The sequence below is a fragment of the Hyaena hyaena genome, unplaced genomic scaffold (genome assembly GCF_003009895.1).
Source record: "Hyaena hyaena isolate Hyena2069 unplaced genomic scaffold, ASM300989v1 scaffold_676, whole genome shotgun sequence".
Taxonomy (NCBI): domain Eukaryota; kingdom Metazoa; phylum Chordata; class Mammalia; order Carnivora; family Hyaenidae; genus Hyaena; species Hyaena hyaena.
The window spans coordinates 936,075-958,317 of NW_024081310.1; the positions used below are offsets into that span (position 1 = coordinate 936,075).

The 22,243-nt window shown below is 55.3% G+C and overlaps 1 protein-coding gene and 1 long non-coding RNA gene across 3 annotated transcripts in view; both read right to left on the bottom strand.

Moving 5' to 3' along the window:
* Positions 1 to 11,368, bottom strand: part of ASB2 (ankyrin repeat and SOCS box containing 2) — a 44,081-nt gene extending 32,713 nt beyond the window's left edge. The window contains exon 1 of the mRNA XM_039217273.1: positions 11,312 to 11,368. The gene's annotated coding sequence lies outside the window, so the exon portion shown is untranslated. The remainder of the gene's footprint in view (positions 1 to 11,311) is intronic.
* A 3,527-nt stretch (positions 11,369 to 14,895) lies between these two features.
* On the bottom strand, positions 14,896 to 20,425 carry LOC120220223. 2 transcript variants are annotated; one of them, XR_005525498.1, is made up of 4 exons: positions 20,357 to 20,425; positions 17,148 to 17,208; positions 15,297 to 15,378; positions 14,896 to 15,129 (listed from the first exon to the last, which is right to left on the bottom strand). It is a non-coding gene; the product is annotated as an uncharacterized LOC120220223 (long non-coding RNA). The 2 variants fall into 2 exon arrangements; XR_005525499.1 differs by lacking the exon at positions 20,357 to 20,425 and adding an exon at positions 20,187 to 20,290.
* Between the last annotated feature and the right edge of the window lie 1,818 nt (positions 20,426 to 22,243).

Genomic DNA, 22,243 nt, shown 5'->3' on the forward strand with positions numbered 1-22,243 from the left:
TCTTGATCCAAGTGGTTACATGGCTCGTTGGTTCTCTTTGTAAGGAGCCTGTTCAAGTGTGATCTTTTTTTTTTATTTTATTTTTTTAATGTTTATTTATCTTTGAGAGACAGAGCAGTAGAGAAAGACAAGGGGAGACACAGAATCCAAAGCAGACTTCAGGCTCCAAGCTGTCAGCACAGAGCCCTGTGTGGGGCTCAAACCCATGAACCGTGAGATCATGACCTGAGCTGAAGTCAGACTCTTAACCTACTGAGCCACCCAGGTGCCTCTCAGGTGTGATCTTTACACTCCTCTGTGAGATCATTATACTAAGCAGTAACACATCTGCTTAAAAAGTAGGGGTGCCTGGCTAGCTCAAGTCAGTCTAGAGCTTGTGACTCTTGATCTCGGGGTGATGAGTTCAAGCCCCATGTTGGGCTTGGAGCCTATTGGAAGAGAATAATATCAATTTTAAAAAAGAATAGGGGCACCTGTGTGGCTCAGTCAGTTGAGTGTCCAACTTTGGCTCAGGTCATGACCTCTTGGTTCGTGGGTTTGAGCCCCGCGTTGGGCTCTGTGCTGACAGCTCGGAGCCTGGAGCCCGTTTCAGATTCTGTGTCTTCCTCTCTCTCTGCCCCTCCCCCACTCATGCTGTGTTTCTCTCTGTCTCCATAATAATAAACATTAAAAAATTAAATTAAATTCAAATTAAAAAAATAAAAAAGAATAAAAAATAAAATCATTTAAAAGTATATAAAAGAGGTTTTTAAGAGTATGGGTGCTAGGGCCCTGTCTCAGACCAATGAAGTCAGAATCTCTGGAAGTGTGGCCCAGGCATGACACCTCTATTGTAATGCTCCACAGGTAACCGGAAACCACAACTTTGGAGAAAAAATAAAGAATAAAGAATAAAGTCGGGGTAGTGGTGGGACACCGTGGTGTCCACAGGGGTGGGGCAATGAGTGGGAGCTGACCCAGGGCTGAGAGCCCTTGATAAATACCTTTCCAATTCTGGTAACAGCCCTGAGGGTCACAACTATTGCTCCATGCAGCACTAGCAAAGTTATTATGAAGCATGTCTGGGCTTCCCAAACACAGTTAGAGGAGGCTGCGGGTCAGAAGACAGCCGATTATTGGCACACAGGCATTTGGGAACAATGACTGTGACTTGCCCCAGTCTTGCTGATTATCACTCCCCTCAGTCTGCCTCTCTTCACCATCCTGGCTGGCTCAGACCTGGATCTCTTCCTGTCTGCCTTGGCAGTGACCTTCATGGTGGTGTCCCAGCCTTACCCACCCACCATCCCCTTGGATGCTCCGCACACCAGACCTCACCAAGTCCCTCCTCTACCTGCACCTGTTGCCTGGGACTTCCAGCCCTTTGAGTCTAGCTCTTACTCTCCCTTCACCCCCTAACCTCTGTACACGTGACCTTTCAGGTAAGGCAAAGACACACCTTTCCCCCAGCCCACCTGCGGCTCCCACCCCAGTGCCCTTGCTTGGGCTGTGCCGACTCATGTTCCTCCTTTCTGCACTCTCAGAATCCCTTCTCATTCCTTAAGGCCCAGAGTGAGTGCCTCCTCTTCCAGGATGCCTGCCTAGTTTCTTCCAAGAAGTGTTCTGCTGCTGCAACTTCTCCCTCTGAGCTGTGGTCAGTAGTTCCTGTGTGGACCTGACCTTGGGTCCTCTTTCCAAGGCCGTGGGAAGAGAATGACTGGTTAAAGTTTACCACCTACCCAACAGCCAGTTCCCCCATCTTCTCTGACAGAACCTGGCTTTCTTCAGGCAACAGGGTGCCCTTTCCCATGCGTGAATCATGATTATTCCAAGCCAGTTGGAAGCATCTCACTCTACTGGCCAGTGACTAGTTTAGGGTGGATATATATAGCCTAGCTTTGTCCAAAGACACATAAAGAAGATTCAGCAGGGGCCTCCTAGAAAGAACTTTCATCTTCCTAATACAAGAGACAGCAGTGAAGAAAATTACTCCTCACCCACACCCCTGCTCTGTGCTTGGAAGACTTGATGCTTAGAGCAGCAGCAGCCATCTTGTAACCAAGAGAACTGTGCCGGTACAATGAGATGACAGAGTGAATGTTAGGTCTTCTGGGTCCTTCATGATATTGTTGATCTCCTGAACCAATGCTGGTCCGCCCTCCCTGGTTCATTAGGTGAAGACTGAAGACCCTTCTGCTTTAAGCAAATGTTAGCTGGGTTTTCTGTTATATGCAGTCAAAATCATCTTAATGTACGCTTCTCAGGTCTGGTCAAGAGTCTTGAAAACATGCCCAGGCTCTGGTCTCACCTGAGACTGATGGACCCAAAGCCTCCAGGGCTGGGGCCCAAGCACTGCAATGTCCAAGGCTTCCCTGACAGTTTTATTGTGTAGCCAGGGCTGAGAACCCTTTTCTAGATCAACATGGCAGGTGGCCATGTTGGTTTTCCACACTAAGGGAGGGGACACTGCGACCGCAGAATCATTTTGTGCCTGGTGCTTGGGGTGTTAATTTTTTGCAGCAGCTTCACCATTAGTTTTATGTATTCTAAAAATAGCCAAAGACTATTAGCCAATAGTCAAGAGACTTAGATTCACATAATAACTGTGAGCACCTCTCTTCCTCTCTCAGGCCTTTGATTTTTCCATCTGTTAAATGTCAGGATGGCCTAGAGCTGGTCCTCTGATCCTTTGCCACCTCCCCCCCCCCCCCATCCGCTCCACCAGGAGCGCTGTACAACCAGGCGGTCCCCAGACCAGCTGACCCAGGTTCCTTCCCTACTTCCCTGTGCCTGAGGTCTGGGTGGGCCCAGGTCACCTTCAGGAGGGTGGAGAATGGGCTCTGCCTCAGCTTCTCCAGGGCCAGGGTCAGGCTTTGCCCCACCCCGACCTGGCACAAGGCAGGAATCAGGGCTTTTGGTGCTACACTGACTGGAAGTGCTGGTGTCCAGAGCCCGGACTGGCATTATTGTGCCCCCATCTGAGGGCATCTGCTCCAGGCCAGGTGACAAGGGGGAAGAACACTGGAGAGAGACAGAGACCTGGGTTCTAGTATCCAAGTTGGTACTCGAGTGCTGTGTGACTGTGGCCAAGTCTCTGACCCTCTCTGGGTCTCAGTTTCCCATTGCAAAAAAGAGAGCTTTGGGGTTCCAAGCGCTGTTCAAGTTCTTTAGCGTCTACAACTCAGTGAGACATTTGGTTTGTCTTTGTGCTATCAAACCCCAAGCTCCCTGTCCCCAAGGGTCCCCTATGGCCACCTTAACAGGTCTACCATATGCAAAGAGCTTAACATTTGTCATGGGGAAATAAGGAACCTGGGGGTAGTGGAAAGATCTCAGATCCGGATGTCAGAAGCCCCAGGTCTAGTTTCAATTTGCAACTTACTAGCTGTGTGACCTTGTTTAAATCACTTCCCCTTGCTGGGCATTAGTTCCTTTATCAGTAATAAGGGGAACGAGACCACCCACTTCACCGTGTTCTAGAAGCGGGTACTTGTACAGGGCAGTATCTGGGCAGGAGGCACAGCAAGCAGTTGACAGGAAGCCCTCCCGCCCCTCACCTCAAGGCAGTTATTAGCCCCGCAGCCTGGCCTGAGCCAATCAGAGGCGTTTGGACAGCACCCGGCTACTGTGGCTACTGTGCCCCTTTCCTGACCGCACGCCTGTGGGAGAAGCGGGTTAACCATGACCTGGACCTGTCAGTCCTCTACAGCCAGCTCCAGACTCCCTCCCCAACGGGTCTGGTGGCATCCAGCGACTTGTCCCTTTATTTCACGGCATTGCCCTGACGACAGCTCTAGAAAGAAGGACCGTCTTCCATTGGCTTGACGTTAATTCTTCTATACCTCCACTCCTTCTGAAAGGACTTGATGCCTCCATGTGATTGCTCCCATTTTACAGAGGAGGCAGTGAAGGTTCGGGGGGGGGGGGGGGGGGGGGGGGGGGGGGGGGGGGGGGGGGGGGGAGAAGGGAAAGGTTCACACAAAGCAGGACAGAGAGCCGGAAAAGTTGGGATTTGGAGTCCCAGGGTTCCTTCTGGGAATTCCAGGAATGCCATCCAAGTCACTGGCACTCGCATGGGCTCTGAGCAGCCAGGGGTGACACTCCCATCCTTGCCCAGCCCGGACACTTGACCCGCACCTGTGCAGGGAGCCCACATCAGGCCCTTGACCTACCCAGCAGAAGGTGCCCACAGACACGCGAGGTTGGGGATGACCTTGAAGGGACTCCGAGGGAGAGGGTCTCTGCTCCGGAGAGGGAGGGCAAACGCCCCCACACCCCATTGTGAGTCCAGGCATGTCTTGCTTTTCCCACTGGGATCCTCAGGACTTGAGGGTCCCTGGGTAAGTCAGGTGTCTTTAGTTTCCTCATGTGAAAATGGAGACACGAGTAGGTGCCATTAAGGGGTTGGTGGTAGAATCCAGGGCCCCGGGGTGCACAGGCTTAGTTAGCTCTGGGCCTGGCCATTAGGATGCGACAGCAGGCTGCCTCAGCAGGGACTCTGCGGCCCTGGGCCTATGCAGTTACAGGCTCAGGACGCCTGCCGGAGACACTGGGGTCCATCTCCTGGATGCAGGGGGTCGGGGGGGGGGTGCTGCTCAGTCTCAGAAGGAAGGGCAGTTATAAAGCAGCCTGTGAGGGTCAGCTTGACCAGATTCAAGTCATGACCTTGCCAGTGATTAGCTGTGCCATCACTTAGAATCTCGAACTCTCCATCTGTAAAATGGACACAGTAAGAGAGCCTGTGTCCTGTACAGAAGGAGGGACACGGATCCTGGGAGACGCCCTGTCTCCCTGTTGTCCTCAGTTTCCCTCCCCTGCATGCTGCCAAGCTTGTTTTCCAAGGCCTCTGCCCAGGGCTGGGCCACCTTCTAGGCCTGAGTCCTGGAGAGAGGCCAGCAGTCCCCAGGGACCCTTTGGGAGGCGGCCTAGGATAAAAAATAGCCCTTTCCCAGAGAAAGCAGGAGGCCAGCGGTTTTACCCAGGGAAGCAAGGGGCCTGCAGAGGGAGGGGAGTTCAAGGGCGCCTGTCCAAGACCAGCTTGGAAAGGAGAGATCGGGGCCACCCCTGAGACGTCTGGGGGCCCCTCTCTTGCCCCCTCTGCAACGCCCCAAATGCTGGCTCCAGGGAAGGCTTCCCTCCAGGTGACATCTGTAAAATGGGACAACAGCGACCCTGAAGGTTCCTTGACTTAACACATGGAGCAGCACCCGGTCCATCCCTAGTCAGTGTTCCTCTAAGCTGGTTCTACATCTACATCTACATCTGTGAAATGGGCACACAGACATGGGCCGTGCTGAGGATGAAACAATGGCATTTGCGACATGGTCCTTCTTGCCCTCAGTCCCTTCCCTCCCACAGATCCCGGCTTGCTGGCCGCCAGGGGCTGCCTGGGCAGGGGTGGTCGGGCCAGGCTCCTGAGTATATGGTGGGGCTGTTGAGAGCTGCGGTGGGAGGTGTGGCTCCCTCAGTGTCTCATTGGAAGATTGGTGGTAAGGGCATGGTTGGAAGGGCATGGGGCGAGGAGGGGTGCTAGCAGCCACCAGCCAGCACGTGCCTTCAGCCAGAGACCTGGATCAGGAGTGTGAGGCTGGACAAGCCACTTCCAGAGCTCAGCTGTTTGCACACGGAGCCCGGCCTATCCACCTTCCCGGCCCTTCCCTGCCTGACACGTGGCCAGTCATCCTTCCGGATGCAGTTCAAGCATCTCCTCCACCAGGAAGCCTCCCTGATCTGATGTCTGAGGCATCCTATGCTGCCTCCATTGCTCTAGTGGCCTGCTCTGGGCCTGTCTCCCCATAGAATCCAGAAACTTCCAAATAGTATGACTGTATCACATTTGTGTCATGACCCCAGGACATACCCCAAGGCCAGATGCACTGTAGTTGTTTATTAAATGCTGGATGAATGAATGAACAAATGAATGAGTCAAACCTTGGAAGCATACCTGGTAACAAGATTACTGTGCCCGGCAGGTGGCACCCACTGACTGCCTGGGTTCAGCCCTGGCTCTGCTACCTACGGGCTGTAAGATGGGGAGCCAGTTATTCCCCCCCACTCCAGGCCTCACTTGGCCCGTCTGTAAAATGGAGATACAGCCCCTGGAAGTGTCGTCAGATGCAATGAGGTAACATAAAACACGTGGAGAACGGCACCCCGCACGCAGCCAGTGGCCCATGAAAATCGTCTACTGTCATTCGGTGGCTCCCAAGATGCTACAATTCTCTGCTCTGACTCATGCCTGCCGGGACCATGTCTGCTTGGACCTCGTTCCCACTTGGCAGTTTCCAAGGAGGCTCCTTCTGAGGGGCTTGGATTCTCCCACACTGTCCTCCATTTAAAAAGAGAGAGAGCGACAGTGAGCCAGGCTTCTCTTGACACTCTGTGGTCGGGAGGTAGAGCCGTGGCTGCGGCCGCTGGCTGGGCAGCCGAGCCAGTAATGGGGTCGGCACCCAGGCTGGATTCTGTCCCCTCATTGCAAATCCTCCGCTTTGCAGAGGAGGGTCCCTCCTGACCCTTCCTCCCTTCCTGCTCACGCCACCTGCTGTCCTGGGCGCTTCGGGAAGGAGGTATAACCGGTTCCGCTCTGTCAATCTCGGGTTTGCCTTTACGTATGTCATCAGCCTATAGGTGATACCTGCCATGTGCCACATAAGCATTCCTCAGTTAGGGTCCACCTGGGGCTCTCAGGTATGGGAGGGGCGTGTGCACCCTTCGGTTCAGCTCACTGTCGTTCAGACCCCTCTGTCGCCGCAGAGCACAACGTGTGTTTGTGAACCCACACCGTAATGCCTTCCCCTGCAGCTAATTTATGGTCTCGCACGCGCTGTGAGTTTGAGCCACGTGATAAATCTGTGATAAGAGTATGCTTGTTCCCATTCTACAGATGAGGAAAGAGAGGCGCATCAGGGAGGAACCGACAAGGAAGAGACTAAAGCCTAGGGCTTCTGACTTATCCATGGCCCTCTCCCCCGTAACTACCAGCAGCACCCGGCTCTTCTGTGGGGTTTGAGGAAAGGCCGCACTGAAGACTGTGTGTATGAAATCAGAAGGTCTATGTGTGTATGTGTATATGGGGATACGCACGCACGTATCTTACAAGCGTATACAATATATATAGGACATACTCTATACCCATCTGCCACTTGCAAAAGTTTCAGGTTCTTGGCAAAGATCGTATGAGCCTCGGCCCAGGGCGATCCTGACAGCCTGGGCCCGCGGGAGGAAGTGGGGACTTGGCCCCCAGCGTCCTTGACCCCACTCCATGCAATGCCCAGTAAGTTTCTGTCAAAACGTTTGTCTCCGATCTGCCGTTCCCTCAGGCTGGGAAGGTGTTCTAGAAAATCCAGAGACACTTCCAGCTTGAGGGCTCGTGGCCATAATCATTAACATGTTCTCTCCCTGGGGCGCCTGGGTGGCTTAGTCGGTTAAGCATCCGACTTTCGCTTAGGTCATGATCTCGCGGTTCGTGGGTTCGAGCCCCGCGTCGGCCTCTGTGCTGACTGCCAGCTCAGAGCCTGGGGCCTATTTCAGAGTCTGTGTCTCCCTCTCTCTTTGACCCTCCCCTGCTCACGCTGTCTCTCTCTCTCTCGCCTAGAAATAAATAAAAATTAAAAAAATAAAAATAAAAATAAAAAAACATGTTCTCTCCCTTTCCTGTGTACCTTTCAAACCTAAATCCTAAAAATAGCTGGTGCTTGTGGGTCCACTGCACCATCTGACCTTCTTGGTACCTGGTGGGGGTGGGGTAGGACTCTTCCCATAGTGCAGATGGGAAGACTGAGGCCTGGGTTGCAACTGGCACAGTGGGTTGAGAACTGGCCTGCCCACCCCTCTCCCCCCCCCCCCCCCGCCCCCCAGAGCCTCTGACACTGAATATTCAGGGCAGCAGCCAGGGGTCACTTACTCTGGAAGTTTCCGCAGCCCTGAGGAGATGGGGAGTGGATTCCAGGCCACTTTGCTCCGGGGCCCCAAGAGGGGCTCAGGTCAAAGCCCCAGTGTAGGTTTCTGCGGTGGGGCCGTGTTGACAAGCCTCTGGCTGCTGGCTCCAGCGCCTCACAGCTGCTGGGAGTCTGAGCCTTTTGTCCAGACTCTTAAAGATTCTAAGAAGTCCCTCCCAGCTCTGCTAATCCCAGACGCTTTGATGCAGTTTGCAAGCTCCTGGCTCCCCTCAGCCCAGGACTTTCCGGCTTCCAACGTTGGGCCAGGATTGCTGGAAGTGACCAAGGGGGACCGCTCAGGGCAGCAGGCCTCTCCGCCCAAACCCCACCCGCACAATACAGGCTCTCCCCCCATTGCATGGAGGGGAAGCTGAGGCTCAGATAGGGGGTCGGGACTGGCCCACGGTCACCCAGGCAGGAGGTGGTGACAAGGGATTTGAACCTGTTCAAGCTCTGTTCTCGCCTTGCCATCCCACCCCTTGCTGACCTGAATCTGCGTGGGTCTCTGACAGCAAATATTGGTGGTTTATTTATTTAATGATGTATCTTGAGGAAGCCACCCAAAGCAAAAGGGAAGAGGGTGAGGAGTGAGGGAAGTAGGAAAAACAATGGAAAAAAAATCTTTTTTTGTTTGTTTGTGGGTGGAAAACCATCTGTTTTCCAAGGAAAAGTGTTAATTCCACACAGGCTCGCAGGTCCACAAGCTGAGGCAGTGCCGTGAGCACCAGCCTGGAGAAGGATCAATGAGTGTCAAGCTTCCATTTTATTCCTTTGGGCCCCAAGCTTGAATCTCTGGGCCTTTCGGTCACCTTTGCCTCAGTTTCCCAAACGGAGGGCTCTTCCCTCACCTGCTGACCTGCAGGGGGCTGGCCCCAGCACACCAGCCCCCTTCACACCCCTCCTGGCCCCTCTCTCTGTCCTTCTACTACAGCCAGACTCATCAGGGGGGCTCAACGCATACAGGTCTGGGTGCTGATTTCAGGCCCCAGCCCAGTTTCTGCCCAGGACTCGGCAAATGTCAGGCTTTGCCATCTGAGCCAGCAGCCCTGGGGGGGGGGGGAGCAGGGCTTCTGGTCCAGCTCTGAGACCCCAATGTCCACCGCTGCTGCCCCTTCTGCAGCCCAAGTGCTGCCTTGCCCAGCTTGTTCTGGGCCCCAGGAGAACATGAGCCCTCACCTTGGCCCCTGGATGGCTGGGGGGCTCTGGAAACCCCAGTCTGCACACTGGGAAGGCTCAGCGGGGCAGGAGGGCCCACCCAGGCTCCCTCCTCACCCAGACCCAACCGCAGGGTTGGCTGGAAATCTTCCAATCAGGGTCTGACCAAAGCCTTTCTCCTTTCTGTCTTTCTGCTCCCCACCCCCACCGCCTTTATTTAAATCTTTTTCTTCTTCTCTCTGTTGGCCTGATTTTCTTGTCTTTTTCCACCCCTCCCTTTTGTGTTCCTTTCTTTAAAAAATCAGGCAAGCTAGGAGTCCATTAACTTTTACATCACCCCCACTTCCCCAAAACCTTTCCCTCAGCTGCAAAGCTTTTAATGACTTCATTTATATTCCTGGGCATTAATTAGTCAGAAAGAAGGTGCTAAGGATAAAAAGTAAAAATACAAAGCAGTCCGGTGCCCGGCCACCCCCTCTGGGCAGTCTGACCCTCTGCAGCTCAGGAGGTTGGGCGGGTCCAGAGATATTTTTGTGTCTCCTTCGGGAAAACTCTCTTGGATCTAGCCTGTCCACAATATACAGGGACCTTATGATGCCTTGACTGTGCCAGGGGCGGGTCTGTTTACCGTTGCACCAGGCCCCAGGGAGGCCGTGGCTTTGAATGTGAACCCTGGAGGCCAAGAGGCCAGGATTTGATCCCCAACTCCAACACCTCCTAGCTGTCTGGCCCTAGGCAAGGCCCTTAACCTCTCAGAACCTCAGTTTCCACATCTGGAAAATGGGAGTAATGATCACCTCTAACTCAGGATGCCTTTGAGAAGCGTCGATAAGAGAAATCACCTCAAGCACTGGGCCAGTGCCTGATTCCCAGGAAGTGCTTGATGAATGCTCATGGATATTGATTGTGATGCTTTTCATTGTAAGGTCACGGGGCGGGGGTGGGGGTGGGGGGGATCCGGGGCACTCAGGGCCTGACCTTTTTGTGCAAGAATGGATGATGCAAAAGAGAGCAGCGCCAGGTGGGGGTCACCGCCAGCTCCCAGAGGAGGCTGAGCTGTAAACAGGCCTGCCACCAGCTGTCCAGACCCATCCAACTGTTTTGGAAGTGACTGGTGCATCTGCCCCAGGCCTCCGCTGCCGAGGCCGGGGCTGGGGCTGCTCTTCTGGCCCCAGAAGGCTCTGCCCGGGGCCCTGGGAGCTCTCTCCACCCCTGCCTCACCCCCATGGTTTTCCCTTATGGGAGGAGAGCCCTGCTCTCCTGTGCAGGGGGTTGGCCTCTGCCCTGCGCGCTCTCCGTCATTTACCTGTCCTCCCTAAGGAGCGCTGCCCCTCTTCTTCCTCATTCCAGCCCATCCCCCTGGCTTCCTGAGGAGTTACCTGAAGTCAGAGCCCACCTATACCCCCTTTGCTCAAACACGATCAGAAAATGTTCCGTCTTCTTGTCCAGACGGGTGGGATCTGCATCTCCCTCTGCCTTCCCTCCCCACCACGCCAGGGGTGCCCCTACTTCTCACGTTCATGAACCTTTGCTGTACTTCTCACGTTCATGAACCTTTGTCGGCACTTCCCGACACCTCAGACCCACCCTGACTTCTCTGCCTTTGCCCCAGCTGCCCCCCACCTGGAGGTCCCTCTGCCTGTCCGGCCTGGTGACATCCACCCATCTTTCAAAAGCTGTCTCTTCCCTGCATATGTCCTCATGCTTACAAACACACACACACACACACACACACACACACACACACACACACAGCTGGAGGTACAGCTAGCCACACCTGGCTGCTGTCGCCCCACAAAACTGTGCATCCAGAGTCCCTCCATAAATGTCATGGGCCGTTGATGCCCCCATGCATAAAAATAGCTATCTATTCACCTGACCTAAAAGCCTTTCTGAAAGTCACTTGCGCCCCACAGATACTGCCCAAGGCCTACACAGCCCACAATAGCAACACGGATAACCCCGTGTCACGTCCATGTCCAGAAGCGCACAGCAGAGTGATATTGTGAGCTGCATGCCCCAGAAGAATGCACAAGTGCTTGCACACAGCTGATTCCACGTCCCCCAAGTCCAAAGTGAAAGTCACCAGCATGCCTTATGACACAAGTGATGGCAGAGAGAGAGAGAGACGCAGGCAAGTGGTCTGATGATAAAAATCACGACTAAACAGCGCAGTGGTTAAGTCCCAGCCAAGCACCCTTCCTCGAGGTCTGTGTAAGAACGTTGAAAGCATGCATTACCTGTTAGGCTCTGAAACAGGGGCCCAAATCGGGGGCACTAGAGAGGGTTTTCTCGAGGGTCTTAATTCAGAACACCCTCCCTGAGTTTTCCTCTTGCCCTGGCCCTGAGCTCTGCCCAGGCAGTTCTGAAACACTTTCCTTTGAAGCAGGGAGTTTATTTCGGGCCCACCGCATGACCAGGGATGGCAAGCCAAACTATAAGATGTTGTGCAGCTCGGGTTTCCTGTTTGAAGATCGCACCGGGGAGGCGGCCATGCCGCCCTCGGTCCCTCCACGGTGGTGCATCAATTACGGACCTCGCGGCGGAGAGCATCTCCGAGCGCTGGCCCTCATGTGACGTCGTCGTTTGTGATCCTTGACATGGAGGCCATATATGGGTATGTTTCTGGAACTCCCCAGGAGGGAGAGAGGAGAGAGCCAGAGAGAAGGGGAAAAAGGGTGGGGAAACGGGAGCGAGCGAGCAGGGAGATAAAGAGGAGGAGGAGCCGGGGACGCTGGGGGACGTGAGAAGGCAGGGAAGTGCAAAGAGATGATGGAGAGGAAGGCAGAGGTGCATAAGTGAGAGAAGAAAAGAAAGGAGAAGAGATCATTGGGGAAAACAGGGAATCAAAGGGAGAGGAACACTGGGATAATCAGGGGATGAAACGGAGGCAGCAGGGACTCAGGACAGAGGGGGAGGAGAGAGAGAGGGGGAGGGGGCGAGACAGGGAGGCGGGGAAGAGGGCAAGGAGAAGGGCGGACAGAGGGAAGGCAGGGAGGCAGAGCGCATTTGCGTTTGGGGTAAGGGGCCTTGGCGGACACGGCTGAGCACGCCACAGGGTAGTTCGGGGGTCCAGCTGCGGGATGCCGGGATGCCGTGGGGTGCGGCTGGGCTGCAGAGGGCAAGGGAACAAGCCAACACGCATGTGGGCGAGCCCGAGCAGGCACACAGTGGTGGGAACCCTTCCGCCGTGGCCCGGGAAGAGAGTCCCTGTGTCCGGGACAGACCCAGTGGCACCAAATGTCGGTCTCAGGTGGCAAAGACATCACCCACGGCCGCGTACATCCAGGATGCTCCTGGCCCGTTGCCAGATGCTTGCTTCCACCCCCACAGGCTGGAGTGGGGGAGGGGGCTGGAAATGTCGCTTGGTCTGTTCTGAATATTCTTCTGTGTTTCAGTTTCGAAGGCCCTTTCACCTCCGAGGATTTCGGACTTATGACCCCGTAACATGATTTCTTAATCAAGTCAGACTCAGGAGAACTTCAGGATGCCTTTAGAGCCTCTTGGAATAATTCCACCTGGAAATGAATCTCAGGGAATGCAGGGTGCCCTGGGTTCTGGGTGAGCTTCTGGCGCCCCAAGGGCTAAAGGACACAGTCAGTCCCCCAGAAACTCGCCCTGGCACCTGGGAAGTCATGCATCCCCCTGGCTGGGACTGTCCCCGCCTCAGGTGGGGCCTGAGGTTGGTGGCTCTTCAGGGTTAGTGCACACTCAGCCCCTCCCAGACCCCTGTGCCTCTCAGCAGGGGTGTGAGAGAAGGGCAGTGAGGGCGCATCCAGTTCTCTACTGTTTGGGGATCTTCCTCTGCATTAAGAAGTTCTAGTGGATTTTTCATGGAGTGCATCCCTGGGGTCCTGCAGCTTCCGTGGGCTCCCCCCAGGGGTGTGGCACGGGTCCCATTACTTTCCATCTATCCAGACCCCCTTCCCAGATTTGGCCTGGGAGGGGGAGGGGCCATGGACCAGCACAGGGTCCCTTCTCAGGTGACCTGCCTTGCCTCTCCCTCTCCATCCAGACAAACCTCATATAGCCAAGACCGCTGGGGAAACTCACTTTCCAAATCCTATCGCTTTATGCCATCACGCAGCTTTTGAAAAGCAAGAGCTAAATTATAGGCAAAGAGTCACAGGGAACGGAAAATTCGTTGGAGGTGGACAGCGGGGGGAGGGGCTGGCCAGGCGCCCCTCCGCTAATAAGTGACATCTTATCAGTGTGCTCACACAGCCTTCCTAACAGGCGCTGTCATCACCCCCATGTCACAGAGGAGGAAACTGAGGCTCAGAGAGGTTGGGGGACCTGTTCACAAGCCCACAACGGACAAGTGATGGTTTAGCTCTGAACCAGAACTTCCTGATACAAAAGGCAGTGGTTTTAGCCACAGCTCCACCTGCCACGCAACACAGAATCCAATGTTAGTGCAAAACAAGGCACACCACCCACAAGGCTATGGAAGTAAATTGGTGAACACCGCTTTTTCTTAAATTTTTTTTCTTACCGTGGTCCTTGCTCATCCTAGCTGGGAGGCTTGACGCTGCAGAAAAGGTCTGCAAAGCCCAAGACAAAGACAGCCTGGCCTGTCCTTTGACATCACACGAACGGGCTGGGCTAACTCAGCAGCTCCCACCTGGAGCCGCACAAGAGAGCCCTATGAACCTTACCTGTGCCTGACTCTACCCCAGAGATTCTTCTTGAATTCATCTGAGTCAAGGCCTGAACAGCACTTTTTAAAACTTTTTGTTAACGTATTATATACACACAAAAAGCGCACATACGTGCACAGCCCCATCGAACTTCACAAACAGAAGACACTCAGCAGCTGCATCAAAGGGAGCTTAGCAGGGGCACCTGGGTGGTTCAGTCAGTTAAGCATCCGACTTCGGCTCAGGTCATGATCTCGCGGTTCGTGGGTTCGAGCCCCACGTCGGACTCTGTGCTGACAGCTAGCTCAGAGCCTGGAGCCTGCTTCAGATTCTGTGTCTCCCTCTCTCTCTGACCCTCCCCTGCTCACACTGTTTCTCTCTCTCTCTCTCAGAAATAAATAAAACATCAAAAAAAAAAAAAAGGGAGCTTAGCAGCCCTCCCCAGTTCTGCAGCCCTCTCTGCCCCCGTTCTCTACACTACCACCCACCTCCTCCTGCCACGGATGGGTGACCACTCTCCTGACCCCTAACAGTAAACGTCGTTTAGAATGTCATACGAACAGCCTCATCCCCGTGTCTTCTTTCAGTCAATAGGATCATGTTAGATTCACCCACATGATGGGTGGACCCACGGCCGTGCTGTGTTCCGAGCTGACTACTTCACAGCTTATCTGTTCTACTGGTGGGGGACTTCTGGGCACTTTGGGACAATGATGAACAGTATAGCTACGGACATTCCAGTACACGTCTTTTGGGGCAAGTGTGTCTCCATTTTTGTAGGGTGTGCCCCTCAGATGGGAGTCGCTGGGCCACAGGGTGGGCATACGTTCAACTTTAGTAAAGTGACCAGTTTTCCAAAGTTGTACCAATTTGCATTCCTGACAGCAGTGGACAAGAATCCCAGTTGCAGGGCGCCTGGGCGGCTCAGTCAGTTGAGCATCTAACTTCAGCTCAGGTCTTGATCTCACGGTTCAGGAGTTCGAGCCCCGCGTCAGGCTCTGTGCTGACCGGTCGGAGCCCAGAGACTGGTTCAGATTCAGTGTCTCCCTATTTCTCTCTCTCTCTCTCTCTCTCTCTGCCCCTCCCCCACTCACTCTCTGTCTCTCTTTCAAAAATAAACATTAAAAAAAAGATAAAAGAATCCCAGGTGCCGCATCTTTTCTCATATTCACCATTCTGATAGGTTTTAGTGGTATCTTGTTGAAGTTTTAATTGGCGTGTCCCGGATGACAAATTACATTGGGCATTGGAGAAACCCTGGCCTCAGTGGTCTCTGCAACCCTTCTAGGGTCTCTGCCTTTGTGTAAGACCCCCGAGAGTGTTCCGTGGAAAGCCCTCCAGGGAGCATTTTCATGGAGACAGAAGTGGGTGAAGAGGGACAGCTAGACACTGAGGCAGAAAGCAAACAACTGGTCGACCTGCGGGGAAGCAGAGGAAGGACATGGCCACCGAGGAAAAGCCCCCAAGGCTCACGCGTGGCATCAGGGAGGTTCTATTTTCTGATCCTAGATAGAACCTTCCCTCCCTCCCTCTCCAGTCCCTTACCCTGCTTGCTTTTTCTCTGTAACACTTACCCCTCCCTTACCAATTACATATTGATGTCATTTGTTCATTGCCCATCTCTCCTATCCAGAATAGTCTTCCTGTTCCCTGCTATGTGTCAGTGCCTACAACAGAGCCGGGGACATGGTAAGTGCTCATTAAGGAGCTGCTGTGTGTATGTGCTACCAGTCAAGCCACACAGCTCCTAGGTCTGAACTGGGGAGGGCTGTAGCCCAGTCCGCCAGCCTCAGCCACCCCCCCACTGTCCCCCACACCCCTGCACACCCCACACCTGGCTTCTCCCTTCCAGGCTTCCCTTCTTGCTTATTTTAGTCTGAATTCCTGTAAGTAAAACTGTGTGTGTGTGTGTGTGTGTGTGTGTGCACGCACATACGATGTGGAGGCAGTTCACAGAGTCCCACACCTATAGGACCCAGAGAGGATGCCAACAGCAGCACATTTTCCTATGACAGTGATGCCTCTTCCAGGGAGGAGAGAGTGGGGGGAAGGGGGGAGGAAGAGCCAGCTGAGCAGGGAGGAGGGAGCTGGGATGTGGGTCAGTGCCGAGTCCTGAGATGGCTCTGACCCAGCGGTGGAACATCACCCGCTGACATAAGCACCCCTGTGGCCCTGGTGTCCTGGCCCTCGGCCCTGGCTGCCCCTTGATATCCGTTTATTCTGGTTTCAAGAGCTGAAGAACAGACAAGAGTCTGATCCGGTGGACAGAGGGCCGAGGGCATGGGGGTTAGGTGGGGCGNGGGGGGGGGGGGGGGGGGGGGGGGGGGGGGGGGGGGGGGGGGGGGGGGGGGGGGGGGGGGGGGGGGCTCCCAAAGGCCAAGTCCTGAGGGGGAGGAAGGCACATCTGTGGGGGGGAAGGAGGGGGTCTGGGAGAAGGCAGAGACAAATCCCAACCTCTCTTCCTTTCTTTAAAATGGGCACGTGTCCTCTGGTGTGTGGCTGACAGTATTTTCCTCTAGAATAATCCAAGCCCTCTCAGCTTGGTAAGTGGGGGGCGGGCAGGTAAGACAAACTCCAGGGAGAGAAGACAGACAATCTTCTCATTTCTAGAACAGAGTTGGGGCATAGCCCTCAGCCTTCAGATGGGAGAAAGGGGAAGGCTGGCTTCATGGTCTATCAGTATCCTACATGTGGGGTGACGCCCACAGAATGAGGGCCCCTAGGAACCAGCAAGGGGCTTCCTGGTCCGGCTCTGTGCTCTCCAATGCCCCACATGTATGTAAGGGGAGGAACAGTAAGTCACCTGACTTACTATGCCTGGGGAACTCAGAAAAAACAAATCTCAACCCAGGTTAGCTGCTGGGAACAGGTTTTCCATGAACAAAAATGTGTCCATAGCAGGGCCGGTTGCTTTCTATTCCCATTTGGCAGGTGAGAAAGGCCTCTCCCAGCAAGCCCGGCATCCAGACCCTTCCACCATCTCCCTTCCCGGGGACGAGCCATCGGCCGTGCCCGACACTGGACATGGCAGCTCCTGGCTGGCCCCTCGCCCTCTATGCAGAGCTAGGGCCAAGCTGCGACCCATTCCTCCCGGAACTCTGGTGAAAAGGGGAAGGCGGGTGCCTCTGGCCCACAGTCCCCGGCCCCGCCAGTGTGGAGACGGAGGTCACAGGGAGCACGGTGGCTGCCCCGAGCCTGTTACCAATTTGGCCACTGAAGGGCCGGGGACTGCTCCCAGGCTTTGGCTTTCACCTCGGTCTTGCTCCTTGGGGAACCCAAAGTGGCCAGTGATGTGACGTCACAGAGGTGCCAGCCAGCCCCGCAGCTCTGGGGACGGCCCCGTGCCTGCCCCGATGAGGAGGGCCTGGGTTCTGGGTAGGATGGGGCAGGGCCAGGGTGGGGTGGACGGGGTGGGGGAGGGGGTCAGGGGGTGGACCTGGCATGGTGAACTTCATGATGGTGACACCTCCCCCCACTCGCCTTGGTCCCACACAGAACTGAAAGAGCAGAAGGGAAAAGAATGTTGGAACTGGAAGTTCCGAGGGGTTCACCTGCCCCAGCATCCTTTTTCTGAGGGAATGTAGAGCCCGCAGCTTCCAGAAACTCCTCTGCTTCTCCGCAGCTCCCTCCCGAGCTTCCAGTGTGAACTTCGCGGCTGATTGTCACATCGTGCTGCACATCCTGACACCCAAGTTGTTGGCCAAAGTGACAAGGATCCCGCCACACCAGAGGAAGACGAGGAGCCCAGGGGACAGGCATGACTTCCTCAGGAGCACATTTAAGATGCCTGCTACCCCCTGCAGACTCCCAGAAATCCTCAGGTCGGGGAGGATGTGGCTTACGATAGACCGCGAGCCCCAGTGAGCAGCCGGAGGCTTCATGTATAGGCAGTTTGGGTGTCAATATCAATGTCATCGTGCCTCATTGTTCCCCCTCCAGAAGGTCAGGCTGGGGCCACTTCCAGCACAGGATCACTTGTAATCTCCCTGCAGAGCCCAGTGGCTGAAAGCCCAGATTCTGGAGTCCCCTGCCAGCCCCACCACCACTTGCTAGCTGGGTGACCTTGGACAACTTACTCAACCTCTCTGAGCCTTGGCTTCCTGATATATAAAATGAAAGAAAAATGATAGTACCCCTATCTCATAAGAAAGTGTACTTATCTTCCTTAGAATAGAGACTTACAGTGTTCGTGGTTGTTAGTAGCTTAGACTTCCTGATAGAGATGGAGGGCATGGGGCTGGGCTGGAAACAGTGGTTCTTAACTAAGGACAATTTTCTCCCTGGGGACGTTTGACAATTCCTGAAGACTTTTTTGGTAGCCACAACCAAAGAGGGGTTGCTACTGACATCCAGTGCATAGAGGCCAGGGATACTTCTAAACCTCCTACAGAGCACGGAACAGCCTCCCCGGTATAGATTTAACAGTCCATATGTCCACAGTGCTGTGAGAAGCCTGGCTTGGCGTGGGACAAGGGCCGGTGTGGAGAGAATCGGATCTGCTCTGAGCGGATGAGGGGAAGGGCAGGGGTCTCTTCTTGGCTCCTTGAGGGTGGCTCTGGATTTCAGGAATAGCTGCCACCAAGAGGGCCAGGTGTTTGGATATCAAATGCCCTTGACTATCATAGGAACGACTCATTGAACAAGCTCATAAACCAGCCCTGAAGGTCACTGCAGCGGGAAATGCAGTCGTAGTTTGAGCAAAGCAAAAGGAAGGGCCTCGGTGATCATCATGAAGACTGGGGTTTCTCCATTTAGCAGGAAAGGGGGGACCCTAGGTGGGCGTCAGCCCTTCCAGGGCCAGGATCCTGCTGGCGGCCGGTGCATGTGGACACACGCCCTCACGCAGGCACACCACCCACACAGAGCTCACATTCTTCAAGTGAAGACAAGAGGTGCATTTAATCCGCAAGTTGGCGAATGAGCTGGTTTTATAAAAATACTAAATAAATGTTGAAGTCTCTTGTTTCCTAAAAACACGGCTCTCCGTGTCTTTCTTGGTGTGTACAAATGGGGTGAAAGGCACCTGACACATTGAAAAGAGCCTGGACCTAGCCACCAGGGTGCTAGGTCTTGGCCCTTCTGGAAAGTTCTGTGTGACTATACAAATCGTTCCCCTCTCTGGTGCCCTAAATGGAGAAAAGGCCCTGTTAGGAATACAGAACCTTCCAAACACTGAGTGTGAAACCAGAATGAGCAGTTATAAGTCAGTGAACTCATATATCTTTGTTCTCTGAGATCAAGAACGCTACTCATAAATCAGTTGGAATTCAAATCAAGCCTACCTATGTACTTTCAAAACAGAAATAAAAAATGGGATATGAATGATTTTGGAGGAGTCTCTGAATCATGGGATTCAACCTCTCATCTCATGTCATTTCAAAATAATGGCTGCTGGCCAGAACTCAGTTAACGTGGTCAAAGACGCTCTCCCCCTCACACCCATGCACATCCACAGTCTAGTACATGGCCCAGGCAGGCTGGTCCCCTTGAAGCCCCCAGGGACCCCTGGTGTGAGCCGGACACGGGGAAGGAGGGCATGTGATGTCTCGCACCATTCTGGGGGAAAGATGTGACCATCCTTTTTCCACAGCTGAGGAGGTGAAGGATCAGAGACTTGAAGATACATTTCCAAGTTCAGTTAGTAGAGGGTTCAGATTTTTAAAATTCCTTTCTCTTTCGCTGTTCTTTCTCTTTCTCCCTTTTACTTCCCAGTTTTCCGGGTGCCCCAGACGCCAGCCAGCAACGGCTCCAAACTGCACTGTCATAGCTCCTGGCCTGGCCCCAGAGAGCGTGTGACCCGGGCACGCACCCACGCGCGCCACAGCCAGCGCTCTGCCCAGGGGGCGGACGCCGGGCGCTGGAAGGCCCTGCAGCCTGTGCTCCTGGGACGGGGGCTGGCTTCTCTGTTGCTGCAAGGCCCGTCTGTGGCCCCTTCTGCGGCCAGCTGGCCCCTCAGTCCTCGCCCTCCCCTCAGGGACCCTGGACCTATATTTAACAGCGGCGCCTGGCCCAGGCGACAGGATCAGGTGTCTGTTGTGTGACGCGTCCCCGGAGAGAGATGACTGGGGCCCAAAGATCATCCGCAGGCTACAGGGCCCGGTGGCCTGCTTTCTGACTCCGGGCAGCCCGGTGCCCAGCTGCCTGAGGGCTGCCCCCTCCGGGGGAGGGGGGGGGACCCTGGGAGAAAGTAAAGAGGCCATGCTGCCCGGTGGTCTTGCTGGGGCCTCTGAGGCCTCGGCGAGGAGCCCTGCACACCTTCCTCGCCCCCCTCCTCCTCGGTGCCCCCACCCTAGCTCCCCCTGCCTGCACGTGCCTGCCCTTGGACCCTCTTGGGCTCGGGATGCCCATTCCCTCGGGCCGTCAGGCGGGTTTCTGCGGCGCAGGGTGTGGGGCTGAGTGGCTGGTGCTCCGTAGCCCCCGAGAGCCTTGTACAGAAGGGCAGCTCACCCCCCCTTCTCCACGCAGGCCCTTCTACCTGTCCGTCGGGAGTCATTACTGGCACCTTCCTCGCGGGGCGGCTTTAAGGCTGACCCGAGTCACACGCCAACACAGTCTGGGGCCGTGGCTGCCTGAGGCAAGTGCTCAATAAATGTAACTATTACTATTTCTGTCCTCAAGACACAAATGAAACACCAGGAGCCCTACCGAGAGCCAAAGCAGTGTCAGCTGTTGAGATGTACCAGCGCTACCTGTCAGGGGGCGCAGCCTCAAAGAGAGGGAGGGGGACCAGGGGCAGGGGGGAGGGGGAGAGGGAGGGGTGGGGACAAGGAGGAGGGGCAGAGAGGGGAGGTGGAAGGAGGGGTGAGTTCAGGGAGGAGGGGTGGGCTCAGGGAGGAGGGGTGGAGCAAATAAGGGGGTAGAAGGAGGGTTGGGTGCAGGAGGAGGGGTAGAAGAAGGGATGGGGTTAGTGAGGAGGGGTGGGTTCAGGGAAGAAGACTGAGAGGAGGGGTGGGGCAGAGGGGGGTTGAAGGAGGAGGGCAGATGGGGGTGGAAGGAGTGGGGGAGAGAGAGGGGTGGGTTCAGGGAGGATGAGGAGGGGAGGGAAGGAGCAGGGAGGAGGGGGGAGGCCTTCCAACAAAGGAGATGCCCTGAGTCGTGGCAGATGAGGCTTGTCTGGTGCACAGGTGGGTGAGGGCGCCCCAGGCGGAGGGTGCAGCACGAGGCAAGGGCCCGAAGGCTGGGCCAGCTTGGCCAGCCCAGGAGACGGGCGTGGTCGGAGTGCAGGCTGTGGGAGGGGCACACTGCGAGCTTTGTGAGGGTCCTGCTAAGGGCTCGGACTGTGTGGGGCTGAGAGGGGGAGTGTGGTTGGGGGGCGTCTACAAAGGACAGCCCTTTGTGCTGGCGTCCGTATCAGCCCAGGACCAGCTGCCCTGCGGCCACCCGTGTGTTTGCTGTGGGGTTGCCACAGGCTCCGGAGTTCTGGAGGCCGGGAAGACCGAGATCAGGGTGTCGGCCCACCGGGTGTCTGCGAGGGGCCCCCACGCCTAGCTCGCAGGTGCTGGCTTCTCGGTTCATCCTCATGCGCAAGAGCAGCACGGGGAGGTTTTTAAGCAGTTCAGAATTACTATCTTTTCTTTCATTTCTACAGCCTAGTACAAGGCGCAGGGGATCAGGATGGGGTGGGGGGCCGAGGAAGGAGAGAGGGAGAGGGAGACAGAGAGAGAGATGGGCTGGGGGAGGGGAGACAGCTGTCTCTGTTGAGAAATACTTCGATGAAAGTGTGGAGTGGACTTGACTCCCACCTCTTCAGGGCGACAGAGTGAAGAATTTGGGCCCAGGGAGGAGTGCAGAGGGAGCTGGCGGTGTGGACAGCCTGGGCTCCTGGACGGTGGCTGCTACAGGCAGCGAGTCTGCCGGGACAGGGGCAGGTCTGGGTGGAGATAGCGGGAGGCTTGGACGGGCGCAGAGCTTGGGCCCCAGGAATCCGTGGAAGAGTCTAGAGAACCTGATGAGCTTGGAGCCAATCACAGCCAGGCCATGAGGGTGAGAGACAGCCCCGTGGACATCTGGCCACACATGCATGGCCTCCACTCTGAGCCTCTTGCTTCCTGATGGAGGATGGGGGACCCGTGTGCGGTATCTGTGACTACGTCCCTGTCTGTCTTAGCAAGGAGTGTCCTCTTTTAAGTATCATCCGTAGGGGAGGGGGGTTGTGCCTGGGTGGCTCAGTCGGTTAGGCGTCCGACTTCAGCTCAGATCACGATCTCGTGGTTCATGGGTTCGAGCCCCGCGTCGGGCTCTGTGCTGACTGCCAGCTCAGAGCCTGGAGCCTGCTTCAGAGTCTGTGTCTCCCTCTCTCACTGACCCTCCCCTGCTCATGCTGTCTCTCTCTCTCTCAGAAATAAATAAACCATTAAAAAAAGAATTTTAAGCATCATCAGGGGACAGAGCCCGATGGAGATTAAGAAACTCTAGTTTCCTCTGTGCCCAGCAGGCTGACAGAGCGTTGCCCAAGCGTCCTTGCCCTCTGGCTCCTGACTGGGTGCAGCCACTGGGAGCTCAGGCGGACGGGACAAAAAGAAAGGGGGAGGG